This window comes from Dermochelys coriacea, chromosome 5 (genome assembly GCF_009764565.3).
Source record: "Dermochelys coriacea isolate rDerCor1 chromosome 5, rDerCor1.pri.v4, whole genome shotgun sequence".
NCBI classification, from domain to species: Eukaryota; Metazoa; Chordata; order Testudines; family Dermochelyidae; genus Dermochelys; species Dermochelys coriacea.
The window spans coordinates 28,489,888-28,504,809 of record NC_050072.1 but is presented as its reverse complement, the minus strand read 5'-3'; the positions used below and the strand labels follow the sequence as shown (position 1 = coordinate 28,504,809).

At 42.8% G+C, this 14,922-nt stretch overlaps 1 protein-coding gene across 3 annotated transcripts in view; it reads left to right on the top strand.

Annotated features, from left to right (window-relative positions):
- The first annotated feature begins 957 nt into the window (after window positions 1-957).
- DAB2 (DAB adaptor protein 2) overlaps window positions 958-14,922 on the top strand; it is a 42,697-nt gene continuing 28,732 nt past the window's right edge. For 2 of the 3 annotated variants that reach the window (XM_043514344.1, XM_038402982.2), the window contains exon 1: window positions 976-1,176. The gene's annotated coding sequence lies outside the window, so the exon portion shown is untranslated. Of the gene's footprint in view, window positions 1,177-14,922 lie in introns of all 3 variants that reach the window. The other variant, XM_038402983.2, reaches the window with a different exon arrangement.

Below are 14,922 nucleotides of genomic sequence, written 5' to 3'. Positions count from 1 at the left end.
AGGGTTAGATGGAGACCATAAAATATACAGCACATGACATATTTAACCACCACACCCCCCCCCCCCAAGTGTCCAGTGATGAAATTAAGGACATTGCATGACTTTCGCATAAAACACACCTTTCCCCACCCCACATTTCCTAATATATATTGTAACTGGGTTGGGGGAAGGGAGAGATGACAGGATCCAATACTGGGGAACAAAAACAATATAAGTGCTTTGAGTAAAGATTGGTGTAAGCTACCAAAGTCAGATCTGGATACAACCTGCCTAGGACCCAAAGTTTGAAGATGCCTTATCCAGGCTTTTTGTTCAGCCAGTTATAAAGTACCCAAATTCATATCTGCATCTGGGTATGGATTTTTAAACACCATCTCCACAAATAAATATAATCATATACACATTGAGACCAGGCTTTGGATCCCCTCTACACAGAGAGAGTTTGGAAGTGCTTTCTAAAAATGCATTTCGGGCTTCTCTTTATGAATGAAGAAAAGAAGGATGTGTGGCACCTTAGAGACTAACACATTTATTAGAGCATAAGCTTTCGTGAGCTACAGCTCACTTCATCGGATGCATTTGGTGCATGCATCCGATGAAGTGAGCTGTAGCTCACGAAAGCTTATGCTCTAATAAATGTGTTAGTCTCTAAGGTGCCACGCGTCCTCCTTTTCTTTTTGCGAATACAGACTAACACGGCTGCTACTCTGAAACCTGTCTTTCTGAATGATAACACCTGCAGAATTTGTGAGCTACAGACCTTCCACCCGTTACTTGTGAATTCCCTCCGATCCTTACAAACGCACACAACTAATTTTAAAACCTCCGAATTTCCTGCTGTGGGTTTAAATCAACCCAAGTCATTTTCTCCTCTCTGCCGTAGTCCTCGTTATTACGTAACAGCCCTGGTTCCCTTCAGTCCTGGATTGCAAAGAGTTAAGTTTGAAGCACCGACACGTTGAGGGGGAGTAGCCAAGCCCAAGCAGCAAAATCATCACAGCACATTCCTGGGTAGTCCTCAGCTGCCAGCATCTGATTAAAACCATATCTCTGGCTGTGAGTGGCTAACTACGCTAAAGGCTGGAATACAACTGAATATTTAACCGGGCCCACGGTGTCAGCTACTCTACCGGCTGTAGCCCGAGGAGTATGCACCGAATAGCGCGGAGCTAGTCTGTAAGTAGCTCTTCAGGAGGGGGCTGCTGCTGCTTCTTCCTCCTGCCCTTTTTTTTTGGGGGGGGGTCGATCGGGGGCTCCTGGGGGCTCCAGGACAGACCGCCCCTAGTACAGGGGTGGAGGGGGCGCTAAGAATCCGGACTTAAGGAAGCAGCCCCCAGCCTGTTCTCGAGTGTGAAATTGACTCGCTCGCTCGCTGGGGTGGCGGCTGCGAGCCGGACGCCGCCGGCTCGGCTAGGGCAAGCCGCCCTCGGAGTGCCCGGGGCGCCTGCTGCCAGGGCTCTGAGCCTCCCCCTGCGGGGCTCTGCCCCCCGGCCGGGGGGCTCCGAGCTCCCCCTGGGGCGAGCCTGTGAAACGGGCTCCAGGCAGCCAAGAGAAGGCGACCCCTCGAGCGGGAGCCGATTAATCGCCCACCAGCTGGTCTGGGCTTTTCCCTCACCAAGTCTCTGATTTCTATCACTGGGGGGGGGGACCTCTTCCTGGGGGCTAAGTGATCACGAACTCGGGTTTTATTGTGGCAACGCCCCTAAGCAAAGGCTCTGCGAAGACCGAGACCCCACTGGGGCTAGCGCCTTTAAAGCGCTGAAACGGACAATACTAGCTGGGCTGGGGGAGGGGACGCGAGAGACTGGGTTAAATCTCTGGAGCCAGCTGTGACTGATGGCTTTCCTAGCCTAGGACTAGTGTGTGGGGTGTTTTTTTTTTTTAAATCGATATGGGGGAATATTAATGCTAGGCAGTAGCATGGCGTTACTCCCAAAACAAGGCTCTAGCTAAAATTGGGTGGAAACGTCTGCATCCTGCTTTCAGGCGTCTAAAAGGGCCCATCTCCTAAAGAAGCCCAGGAACTCCAAGCAAAATAAACAAGCATTTTCTGCAGCTAGGAGGGGATTAAGACAAGCTATATTTATAGAGAGAAATATAGCTGGTAGAAACCTGCTGTTCTAGAAATAGTGTGGATGAAAGAATCCAGTCACTCACTGCCGGTGGGGGAGAGAAAAGGGTGAGAACATAACTAAGCATTTTGGTCTGAGCATCTTGTTTGTTTGGCTTTCTAATGTCTGCACTTAGGGCAAGTAGGTGACATCTCAGTAGTGATGGGTAAACTCTACAGGCGAATGTGACAGATCTTGTAGGAAAAAAACAAACAAACCCTGCCTAGTGAAAGGGAGCTCCCCCTTTTAAGGATGAAATAAACAGAAATGGGTTACAAGACAAATGTATGCCCTCACTAATCAGGATATCATGATGACACTCATTGGGGGCCTATCTGACTGTTCAAGGCAATGTCCTTGTTCTGACCAGTAGTTGGTTGGTGTCCTAAATCTATTGTTTGCCTACAGTAGAATTTATTTAGAGGCTTGGTGTAACCATTCTCTCCACTGCTTTAAAAAACAGAGCAGCACATTTAATTAGCTAAACAAGCTAGGAAATGATAGATTGTCCTCTAATGAGACAGGATGATTGTATAGCTGGGTGGCCTAGCAAGAGCAAAACATATAATGGCATGTGCCTTGCAGAGACTGGCCACCTTCCCTTTAAAAAGCCACAAATATTTCCTCTTATCCCCTTCAATGTTGCTGTGGCTTCCATAGTTAACTAGGTAAGGAAAAGTGGTTTTAATACAGGATAAAATACCTGAAATTGGGACACTCTTCTAGAAGCCTAAATAACTAGACCAAGAAAACTGTACAAATACCAAAGGCCTAAGCTGAATCTAGCAAGGTATCTTCATCTCTTCAGCAGAGATGTGCATGTGGCTGAAATATCCCTTCGGGGATGGGCAGGGATACCATAGAAGGGAACATTTCCCTTCATTGGTTATTAAAACTCTTAGATTAGGCATTGGTGCCTTTTAATTAGCCTTCTGATGGCAAGTAGCACTTGTGTTAACCCAATAAATGCATGTTCACCCTCCCCCTTCAATTTCTAACTTAAATGTTCCAATTAGTAATAAAAATTGGGATGGGGCAAATGGTTAATTCATTCACAGAAGCTAAAGATTTGATTCCAGACTCAGTTCTGGAGCAAATTCATAACCATCTGGAAAAGAAATATACTAGAAGATTCCTCAAAAATGCCCTTCAAAATAGGGTTCCTAGGGCAATAGAAGATCATTCTGCCCTATCCTTCCCATGTGCAAAATCAGTTCATAACAGTACTCTATCTTGGGAATCATGGTGTATACAGGCTCTTCCTGTTCTGCCAAACCAAAATGGATCTTTTCCTTTGGGAAAACTTCTGAAATTGCCCAATGTCTTAGGAATGTCATTCATGCTTTAAACCTAACTTTGAAATAGAACCAACCTCTGCTGTAAACGGAGAACCCCCAAAAAGGTATAAAAGATAGGTGAGCCACAGGAATAAAGCATTAATTGGCAAAAGATCAGTAAGACTGAGGAAAAGGTTGGTGTAAATAGGAGAGCATTCCCAAGTCACTAGGACCTTTACTCTAGGCCCCATTTACTCCTTGACCTTTACTCCTGAATGGACCAAATTTAAGACTTCTTGGAATTCAGATCCACTCAACTCCAAAACTTCAGGTGACTCTGAATACCTTTTACCATCTTCACTCATCCTTTCTGGTAACTGGTATTGGACTTTGCTACAGCATGACTTGCTATCTGTCTCCTCATTGCTTTTTTTTAGTGTCAATTGAAACAAACTATATTAAGCACCAGTTGTCTGTCCAGTATGCTATGAACCGGAAGATGTGGGCCTAACCCCAGAGAACTTAATCAGTTGTGACTGCCATAAAATCCTCACTTTTACAGTGGTAATGTCTCCCTAACGCTTCATAGGAAGCTTCCTAGAGGGAAGAATGGCAGGTCCAATAGCCATTGGATGGCCTGGAGACACAGCAGGAACATAGCAAGCATTTCTTATAAATGTCCTTGCAGCTGTCTTCAGTGTTTAGAACTCTAAGGTGGGGGGGGAGGGAGGAGCCAGAGCTTTGTCAGTCAAGATCTACTTGGAGAAGAGAGCTGTCTGTAGACCTTTAGTTGATGGTCACTGAGCACCGCCTTATGAATGTTTACCTCTGTGAAGGAAGAGTACTAATATCCTGAATACAGGAATAAGACAACTGGATGTGGGACACATTGAATGCAGCAGGAAGCAGGCAGAAAAGACATCTATCCCTGGGCTCTGTGGGAACCTAAGTCAATAATACTTGGTTTCAAGGAGGGGGATTGTGGTTTCCCAGCTAGGCAGGCTGCTGAGAGATGGAAAGAGAAGATGTGGATTTCCAGAGATGAAATAGGGTAGTCTGAAACCATGCTGTAATCTTAGAGTACTGTTGCCAGGCCTACAGGCTTCCTATCTTTTTTTGATGAGCTACGTGCTTCTAAGACACTTGGGTGGTCTTTTGGGCTGACCCAGCACTCTGGGATGCATGTGGACTGCATTCAGCAATTAGGATGACATTACTCTCCTTTATGAGAGCACTCAAAGCAGCAGACTCATTTATTGGCCATCAGAATACTTTAGGGATCTATTCTCAGTCAGTGGAAGTAAGCTCCCTTAGGCTAGGGGAGGGATAAGGGCAATATTTTGTCTTTACTAGTGCCTATCGATCAGTAAGAGATCCAGATCTACTACCCAATTTAACTAACCACAGCCTTCAGTGCATAGTTAGATTAGTGTCCTAAGTATCCTTCAGATAAGGGATCCTGAAAACTTCAGTGGAAGAAACTGGATTTCTAGTAAGAATTTTAGGATCAGAGGTTGGACATTGTTTCCCTTACTCCCAGTGGGAATAACACATGAACAGAGCTAGCAATCCTAGACTGTCCTTTTGGAAAAGGTATAATAGAAAGGAATCATGGCTAACAACATACCAATCAACTTGACATCCTTGAACTCAAGTCCTTTGCAAGAGTGAATGCTGAGGCTAGCCAGGTTACTGCAGAGGCCATCTTGTCACACCTCTCCTTTTTGTCTGTACAAACGCTGATGTAAACCTCTGTAGAGGCACCTTCCTCCCACTAAGGGCATTTTAGTGAAGAGGGAACACTAGCTGGAGGTGAGGCGGGAGGGTGGTGGCTAAGGAATGCCTGGTAATGAGTTGACTGCCAGAACGTCATAGTCTTGGGACCCAAAACAAACTAGATGCAGACATCTTGAAATGTAGATATAATATTGCTAATACAGCTTGTGTATAGGCAAGGCCTATTGTACTGCATCAGTGTAACTAAACCGGCTCTACTTTCTTGTGTAGGCAAGTCCTTAGCTTTGTTCAACACTTAACTTGGCCTGTTCCTTCCAATACTTAACTTTCTACACACTAATCCCACTGACCCAGGTTTTCCCTTGGCATAGAGAACCCCTCAGAATGACACATTGCTGACAAGATGTGTGTGTGACCAAATATAAGTGAAGAACCACCAGCATCCCTGACCACTGCAAAATGCTCTAGGGTTAAAGACTTGATAAAACTCCTGACAACAGGCCTTCACTGCCTCTAATTGTCTCCAAAGTAACAAACACAGATAATACGTGTCCTCTTAATCATAACACTTTCAGTTAAATGGGACCAGTTAAGGATAGCACACTGGCCTTGACTGAATTTCCTCCCTCTCTACTAGTTCATATTAGATTCTTGTAGGATGGGGAGTCTCTTATTAAAATAACAAGGGTCAGTGACTGTACACCATTCAGGAAGCTTTAAAAAGACACTGACTGGACACTTGTACAGCTCTTGCAGAGCAGGGAACAAGATACTAGGTGGCAATTTTTACCTTGATGCATGGCACTTTAGTCCTCATGTAACTGCAAACATTCTGATTTGTAGAATCATAACATCTGAAACTATGGAATTTTGTCACATGATCTCAAGAATAAGACTTGCCTACCTATCACAGGACAAGATGAATAAGAGCACTGAAGGGATTGCAATATGAGAAGTAATTCATTATAAATTTCAGATCTGATAGTACAGTAATCATTCCTAGATCAACCCTTACAACTCCAATAGAGAAAGGAATAGTACAAAAGGCCAAAGAACCTCCTATCTTGAAAGGCAAAAACTGGAGGAGGCAGTCTTTGTTCTTAGCAGCAGAAGATAAGGGCTTCGAACTGCAATCACTTGTTAAACTGAGGTTGACTTGCAAGATGGAGCTTCAGAGCAGGGTTCAAAGTTAGTGCCTAACCTCCTCCTCCCAAGTAGGAGGTGAGCCCCATCTCCAGGCATTTGTGCAGCTTAGAGGGAACAATGCTCACATGTGGGCATGCATGCACAGATCCTAAAACCCATGCACATAATGGAAAAACTGCACACAACAATTTGCAAAGAAATTTTTTGCACACACAGCCTCTCAAAAATTAGAGGGAACATAGCTTATGAGGTAGCTAAAATTCTCATTTTTCAAAGGGTGATGCAGGACAAGATGGTTCTAGAGATGACTGACTTGCAAAAAGGTACAAAGGAAGCCTATGTCAGTCTGGATTAGAACTTGGAGTTCTTGACAGCTACACCCAGGCTTTGTCGTAATGTAAGTCTTCCTTAATGTAATTTTCTAGAACATGTATTCCCTCTATCGTGCATCCAGGAAGATATTGCAGTCTGCCAGTAATGTCTAATGGAGGAATCCATATGCAGTTGTAAAATGTTGAATGACCACCTAGGGAAGCCCACTGAAACTCATAAAAATGTTGAGTCAGAGAATAGTTCAGATGAGAACCTCCCCTGTAGATCTTTTAGGCAGAGATAAGACACTAGTCTTAACTATAGTTACAGAAGGAGGTATAATCAAATGATTCCAGTTACTCAGCTTCGGCAAAGGCAGCAGTGGCACCACAAATTCCCACTTAGACTATCAGTGATATGCAACTCCCCAGGCCCCTAGAGACATCTTTGTATCTGACAGAGCATTTCATATTTTCAAACTGGCAGTTACCAAATCTCCCTCAGACACTACTCTATATAGACTAGACTCTACTACTGTGCTCATTGCTAATATCTGTCCATCTTCTAGTGGATTAGCAAGCATGTGACACACATGAAGCAGTGAGATGTTTGCTTAACTCTTATCTGTACTGACCAAGGGTACATCTACAGAAGGATAAAAGCCGTGGCTGGCCTAGGTCAGCTGACTTGGACTCTGGAGCTGGAAGCAGGGGAGGGGAAATTGCTATGTAGATGCTCAAGCTGCAGCCCAAGCTCTGGGACCCTGAAAGTGTGGAGGGTCCCAGAGCTTGGGCTGCAGCTTGAGCCTGAATGTACATGGCTTCTCCCCTTCCCTCCTCACCCCATCCCAGAGTTGAAGCCTGACTCAGTTGACCTGAGCCAGCTGTGGGTATCTTATTCCTGTGTAAACATACCCATAGTGGATAGTTAACATCTGTATTGAAGTGGACTTGATTTTAAATTTGCTTTTCCTGATTGACCATTCTTAGCTTTCATGAAGTACCTTTTTTCTTCTCTATAGAAACACTTCTGTAGGCCAAATTCTAAGCACTTGCTGAATAATCCATTCCATGCTTGGATCCTGAGCATAATACAAGTTCTCAATCAAATCCTAGCCCAACAGATCTTAACTATTAATTTAGATCACACTACTCTTAAACACCACAAGGGTGATGGAGTAAATCCTATTTTCTTACAACTTTGTAATGGATAGTTGCAACATCTGCATAGTACACCATGGCAGGCTGTGCAGAAGATAGGCAATAGTCCTACCTCTGGTCTAATGAAATAGTCACATGTTCAAACTGCAAAGAGGGATATCCCAATGGTGGCAGATTTTACATGAAACTGAAATAACACTAACTACTTCAATGTAGGGGAAAGTCCCAACTTTATTGGGAGAGTTCTTAAAGAGAATTTACTCCCAGTGGTGAGGATCTTTAGCTCGAGAGGCATACTCTATAGCTAACAATTCCAGGTGGAGGTGAAATGGCTCTGAGCTATTCCCTTGTTAAAATTCTTTCATTACATGAGTTATAATGCTCTTGGTCTGAGTCAAATGGACTTAACTAAGCAACACTAAAGTAGTGAGGAGCCACAACAAATGGCGAAATAGAACTGGAAGGACTGAAAGTCGAGGTTTAAAGCAACCAATGTATCTCTACACTTCAGAAATTACCTAGTCTTTTGATACTTTTTAGGACCACTGAAACTACATCTTAAAAGCTGCTTATAGGACAGAAGAGATCCATACTGAGGAGAAACTCTAGCTTCCAACTTCTGGATCTTAACAAACTCTTGCCTTGCAGTGATCAACAAATTTGTCTAAAGCTGCTCAGTACAAACTGAAAAATCTACTTTTGTCACCTAAATGACCCAGAACTGCAATAGCCACAAGGCCATTTTTGCCCTCTACCCAACTAGCTTCAGATGGGATAAGGGGGTTGCACAGATAAGCATGGGGCAGAAGCTGGCAAATTGAAACCAATGCAAATATGAATAATGCATTGATATAGACACTTGCAATAAAATCCTGTGTGCTGCTAGAACGAAGTAAACTGCCCTTAAGCAGAATGATGTTCCAATTTATAGATGCTGTATTTCCTAGAGCTTGGTGACCAGCTCTGTGGGAACTAGCCCAAAGATTTGGGTGTACTTGTATTCATGGAGTAATAAACCAATATTAGAATCTGGCCAAAACCGTTCCCATAGAAAGCTGGCTATTGAATCTCTTCCAACCAGCTCTCCTAAATATGTACAAATTCTTTAGAATGTCTCAGGTTTGAGAACAGATTTGTAATATGTTAAAATCCTTTAAACTGCTGAACAGCCAGTTCATTTTGAGAATTGTTAGATGAGTAGGCAACAGATGCCTGGCTTAATTTAAAAACAACCTGAGAAAATTATGTAAATGCTGACTAAGCCATGTTCTTATACTTCCTGGATTCTTAACAAAATCAAATGCTAAGTAAAGACCAAAAACTGGTGGGATGATATCATGAGAACAGACTGTCCTGATCAGTTGATGGAGCAACAGCTAGTAAACTAAGCTGATATGGGAAAGGCATTTGGATGGTGGATCACTGGAATGACTCCTTGTTGCCTGTACTAAGACCTTGGAGTACATGGAGCTATCACAAACCAATCCCTGTGGCAACCATGATTTGGTCACTGGCTTCACAGCCTTTTTTTTTTTTAAGTTTAGCAACCAAAAACTTCAGTAATATAAGACTTAAAGGCAGGTAGCCAGGGAATAGGCTCCCCATCACTACCTCTTCATAGCAATTAAATATTGCTTCCAGTGTTGGCAGTACTGGAGTCCAGCACAGTGGCAGGGGAGGGGACTACCCAGTACCTTCTAAAATGCATTAAACCATGGGAACTATAGTTCTTGACAAAGAGAATAGCCTACAGAAGCAGGCCTGTGACCCTTGTCATAAGGATACACCTTGGTGAAAGGCATGAACCCTGACCCCAACTGACTAAAGTAGCTCATTTAAATGACAGACAAAACTGTTCCTAGAAAGTCATTTGAGCCAATTGTACTTATCTTTAGTGTTGTGAACTTGACTCTTGTAAACTAGCTAAGAAATAGCTTTGACCAGCCGTGTTGTGATTGCTGCTTAGACCTCAAAGCAAAAGTTGATATTAGTGAAAGGTCACCAAATGTCTGACAGTAGCTAGACTAAAACTGATTGTAGCAACACTGGGATGAGCTTGCCATCAACATTAACTTGGATTATGGCTCCTTTTTTTAAAAAAAACAAAAACAAACCTCCAGTCTCTTGGAAAGAGGAAGGACTCTTAGTGGCTGGTGGGGAGGGGAGCCAAGCATTTATAGCTGGTGTGGAAAGCATGACTGGTAGTAAACTGCATACCAAAAATTATTCTAATAAGTGATTTGACAGTTTGATAAGACCAGTGAACTGAAATAACTGTAGTATGTATCTTATGAGTTTTTAAACAGACTTTGTATTTATGGATAATATAAACACTATACCCAGATGTGAAGACATTTTTCTCAACCTGTGTATTTAAGTTAAACATTAGCTTTAATAAAAAAAACTTGCTTTAAAGGCAAGGTGCCCATTGGCAGCCATCAAGACTCCATTTGCATCTGGATTTTGGTTGCTTGAGTCTTTCTATATATCCTGCTAGACTTGGATGTGGAAAAACGGTTTATTCCTGCTCTTAAAACTCTAGATCAGTCTCATGCAAACTGCCTCTTTGTTCCTAGATGTAGGCAGCAGGAGACAACCATATTGCTAAAAATGCAGTGTGGTGTAAAGTATTCCCCTTAATAAAAGGGAAATGCTGCATAAGCAGGCTTCTTCTGAAGCCTGTGGTATTTGCACTCTGATACCCCCATGATGTCATTGGGACACTAAATTCAGAATGTGAATTCATTTATTTCTCTGAAATGAGCCAAAAGGTAAATTGGTAATTCTCCCTCCTCCCCCAAACTTCACTTAAGGAAATGAGAACTATGATCTGTAGTGAGGCCCATGAGGAGGCTAACCCCACTAGGGTCTCAGATTAGGCTCTACGCCCATGTCTGTTGGACTGCTTTCTGGCTGACTATGGTACCACTTTCCAATCGTAAGGGGGTAAATTCCATTCTTATTCAGCAGGTCATGTCACAATCCAAGCTGTTGCACTACAGTAGGTTCATTCAATTTAAGTGTAAACTCAATGCCCTTGACCACTCAAAGCACACAGTGCTCTAGCATTTTGGGTGCTTTAATAATGAGGCAAAACGTTTCCAGTCTAGCACTTCAACTTTCCAGATGTGCCCAAAAGACCCTGATCAAAAGGCAGATGTGTCTGAAATAATGCAGTGAATTAGAAAAATGAATAACGCTTGCACAATGCCTTTCAAGGTTACTCAGTTCATTGCCAATGCAACAGTGTTTAAACAGTAAAATGTGCAACATTAGCATCCAGTCCAGAGATTTATGTGCATAATTGTCATTGTTGTTCAAGCCACACAGGGACATACATGAATGTGCTATTGTATAGCAGAAGCTGCCTCAAGTATTAATGTGTTGTGTTAGCATCATTGATGATTTCAGATTCTCTCATGAGAGCAGCATGTTTCTCTCTACCCTGTTTCAGCTTATTCCACTAACTTTTTTTTGTTAAATTAACCCACTTGTAGGTAGAATGCATTTGTTTTGTTTTTTTAAACTGAAGAGCTGCCAAGCTTCTCTTAAAAATAGATTGCATCACATGTGCCACTGGAAACTGACCATATCATCCAATAGCTGTGTAATAGACTAAAGATGTCCTTTTGGCAAATGGATTTAATGGTATCTTTATGCAGCTGCTGTTAATAGAGTTCCTGACTATTGGGTTGTCATGCCTGTCTTCTCCAGACTAATTTAGTAAGAGCTGAAGCAGAAGTACAAAATACAAGCTTTCTAAACTATTAGGAATTCAAATGACTAACTGTTTAGGAGAAAACATTGCCTTACAAAACTATGTTAGTACTACTTAAATTATTGCAGCAGTTCTGGCAACTTCCCTTATTCCCAACAGGATATGTTGGAGTCGGCAATAAAGCCTTGTTTTCCTGTCCTCTCTTGGCCTCCTGGATTCTAATTCAAGGTTAATATTTACATGCAATAACTCTTTTGGCTATATCAAGCCCTTGCAGTACCAAGGGACAATGAAGAAGCACATGTTGTGAGGAGGACAAAGTACTAGGCAGTCTAGCAGAGACTTTTACTTTACTGTCAGTTTTTTTTTTCCCCCTCTAGCCTTTCCATAATTCCCCCTCTTTTTTCCTTTCTCCACACAATTTAACTCGCATGATCCTTGCTGCAGGGCCAGAAATACAATTATTTCCATTTCTATAAATGGCAGGTGAGTTCTCTGCTTAACATGGTGGTCTCATTACCTCAGTTTCCAAATAACAGCATCCATCTTGATAGCTTGTGCTGCTATGACCATAATTGGGGTTTTCAAAATCTCTAACTACCCAACTTTTTGGGGGTGGAGGGAGAGGAATGCTGTTCTAGAGTAATAGTACTGTAGCTTATTGGCAACAATCCTAAAATAAACTGTTAAAGCTGCTGTCCAAAGAGCCTAGAAACTTATGAGGAAACCCTTTTAAATGGTTCTTAACCATCTGTGTATTTCTTAATCAATTCTTGGAATATCTTAGCCTTTTGAGAAGTCAGCCTGCTTTGTTACAGGTCTGATTTCTATGAAGTGCATGGTAAAACTAATCATAACTATCAGGTAGATGAGCTGCTCTAAAATGCTTGAGTTAAGACAGCCTCCCATAGGCATATAAGACCCATACGAGGTTGGGGGCAGGGTTATATTTAATAGTCTGAAATACCTAGACTTCCTGGAACCACTCTGGAATCTCAGCAGGATTTCCTGCCTTGAGGTAGGTGGCTGCATGGAACATGTCTTACCATGAGGTTTCTTATCAACAAACATGCCTGCTATGTGAGGTGCTCTGCTGCCCCCACTACCACCAGTGCTATATGTGCATGCTGAATGCTCTCACTCTTTATGCATGGTCAAGCACTAAATACATTTCACCCCACTGGGTCCTGACAGTGTTAGGCAAGTTCTGAAATGGAATCAGTAGTGGTATTAACTGAGACTGATCTCAATATTCTACTAGAAGTAGAGGCATCAAGATAGGAACCTCAAAGTAATACACTTTAAGCTTTCTAGAGAATCCTAAACAGACTAATAGTGGGTGGTTTGGTTTTTAACACAATAGTCTCTTCTGTTGACCATACCTTATAAATCTGGATGTTCCACCTAGTGGAACAACTTCTGACCATAGCTGCCAAACTCTACCCTTACTTTCAACTTAGGAGTATGAAGGCCAAATTTTTCAAGTGTCTGAGGGCTAGTGTATTGGAACTCTTCCTAACTCTCCAATAACTCAGCTGAATTACTTGCTTCCTCTTTCAATTAGTATTCTTATGCTTTTAATTGAAAAGCATGACAAACTAGCACAATAAATAATACAAATACCCTTTCCCTGAAATAATCCTTCCTTAAAATCAAAGAATAAAATTAAAGGACTAGAAGTCACATTTTAAGGGCTTCAGATTCCAATAGCTAAAGGAATGGGGGCAGAAGAGGAAACTTGTATATAAATGTGGCCCTCTTTCCAGTGCTACTGTTGACAGGTTTCATAAAGGGCTGGCAATGAATATGTTCTGTATACACATGCTGAAGGTGCACATTTTGAGTTTCTTCCCAGATCCAATCATGCTCCTGGATTAGATGGCATACACAATACAGTATGTGAAGTTGCCATGTCTGTGTGCCTGCCCTGTTTTGTTTGAGTGATGATCTGGTCTTGGCTTTCAAAGTGTTAGCTGCTGTGTAGTCTAAGGCCAAAATACAGAGTGGCCTAGTTTCCACCATCATCAGTTAAAAACTGTTTCCAGGTGTTCCACTTGCATTGTGGAAGACTCTAGCATCAACAGTACAATGCACCTAGCACTGAAAGCTGTGCACAAATCAGGTGGCTTTATAAGCAATAGGCCTAGAATGGCCACAAGGTGGACTTCATGTTGTACTTATAGTAAGGTGGTCATGATAGACAGGTGATCAACAGCCAATTAAATGGGATTAATCTTGATCACTTCATCCCCAAGTCTTAAGCACTGGCTTCTTCCAAAGCCTGTTTATCTTTATCTGAAAGCTTCAGACCCATCTGAAAAGTTATTTGCCTCTCATAACCAAACTGCCAATTGGTTACAGCTCTGGGAATACTTTCTCTTTCTTGGCTTGAATGACTTGCAGTGCCCTAGCTGCTGACTTATCCAGACCCATCACTAGTGGATGCATTTACTTCATTGAACTAATGGAATCTCATCTATTCCATGGCAAAGAGCTTTTTGGATAGTGGTCACCTGTGAATACTGCTTTGGTTGCTGCACTGTTGCACTTCATCAGAACCAGTACCACAAAAGACTTAGTTATATATAAACTGGTTGCCAACAAACTAAAATAGCTGTTGCTATTTGATTTTTTTTCTAACTTCTACTTAGTCTTGGTCTGTCTAGGTTCTCACTGGTCTGACTTGGCTTCAAACTGGAGAGGACTTTCAAGAGAGAACTAGGTTGAGAATAAGTGTCCTGCACAACAGTAGTAAAACGGTGCAGCTCACCTGCTGATCTTAATGAACAACATTGTTCTCTCCTGGGCTAGAGAATACTCTGGGAACACAAGAAGCACTCACTGGCCCAACTGATCACACCTGACTGGATTACCCAGTAAGTCCTCAGCTGCTGTTAAGAGTGCAGGGACTTGAACAGCAGACACTGCTACCCTCTTCTCCCCCCACCCCCCAAGAGGAGTATGAAGAGGGGAAGGGTAGTGTGCTGCACATAAAGACAAAGATGCAGATAGAGGAACTCCTATACATGCCTAGCCAGAAATAGGAAGCTTCTGAACTAGCTGCTTCTGAAAATGGCAAGCACCCTTGCCATTAAAAAAACATAAACTAAAATTAAGGTGACCACCTGTCCCAAATTGGGCAGGAGAGTCCCAAAATGCAGAGTTAGAGTCCTGGGCTGAATAACTCCAGGGCAGCATTTGTCCTGGATTCTCTACAGCTCTGATTTGCACCTGTCTGAGGCTCAGGTGGGGCCAGCCTCTTCTGGGGGAGGGAGGGACTGAGGTAAGCCTTAGCCACCCCCACCCACCTGACCAGATCAGAACCAGAGCTGGGCCATGGTAACTGCTGCTCAGGGAGCCCCACACCTTCCACCTGCCCTGGGTGGTATGCCTTGAGGGAAGGGGGTAATACATGGTGGGGCTGCTCTCTGGCACCCTGCCCTGGGCAGGTGGAGGGTCCA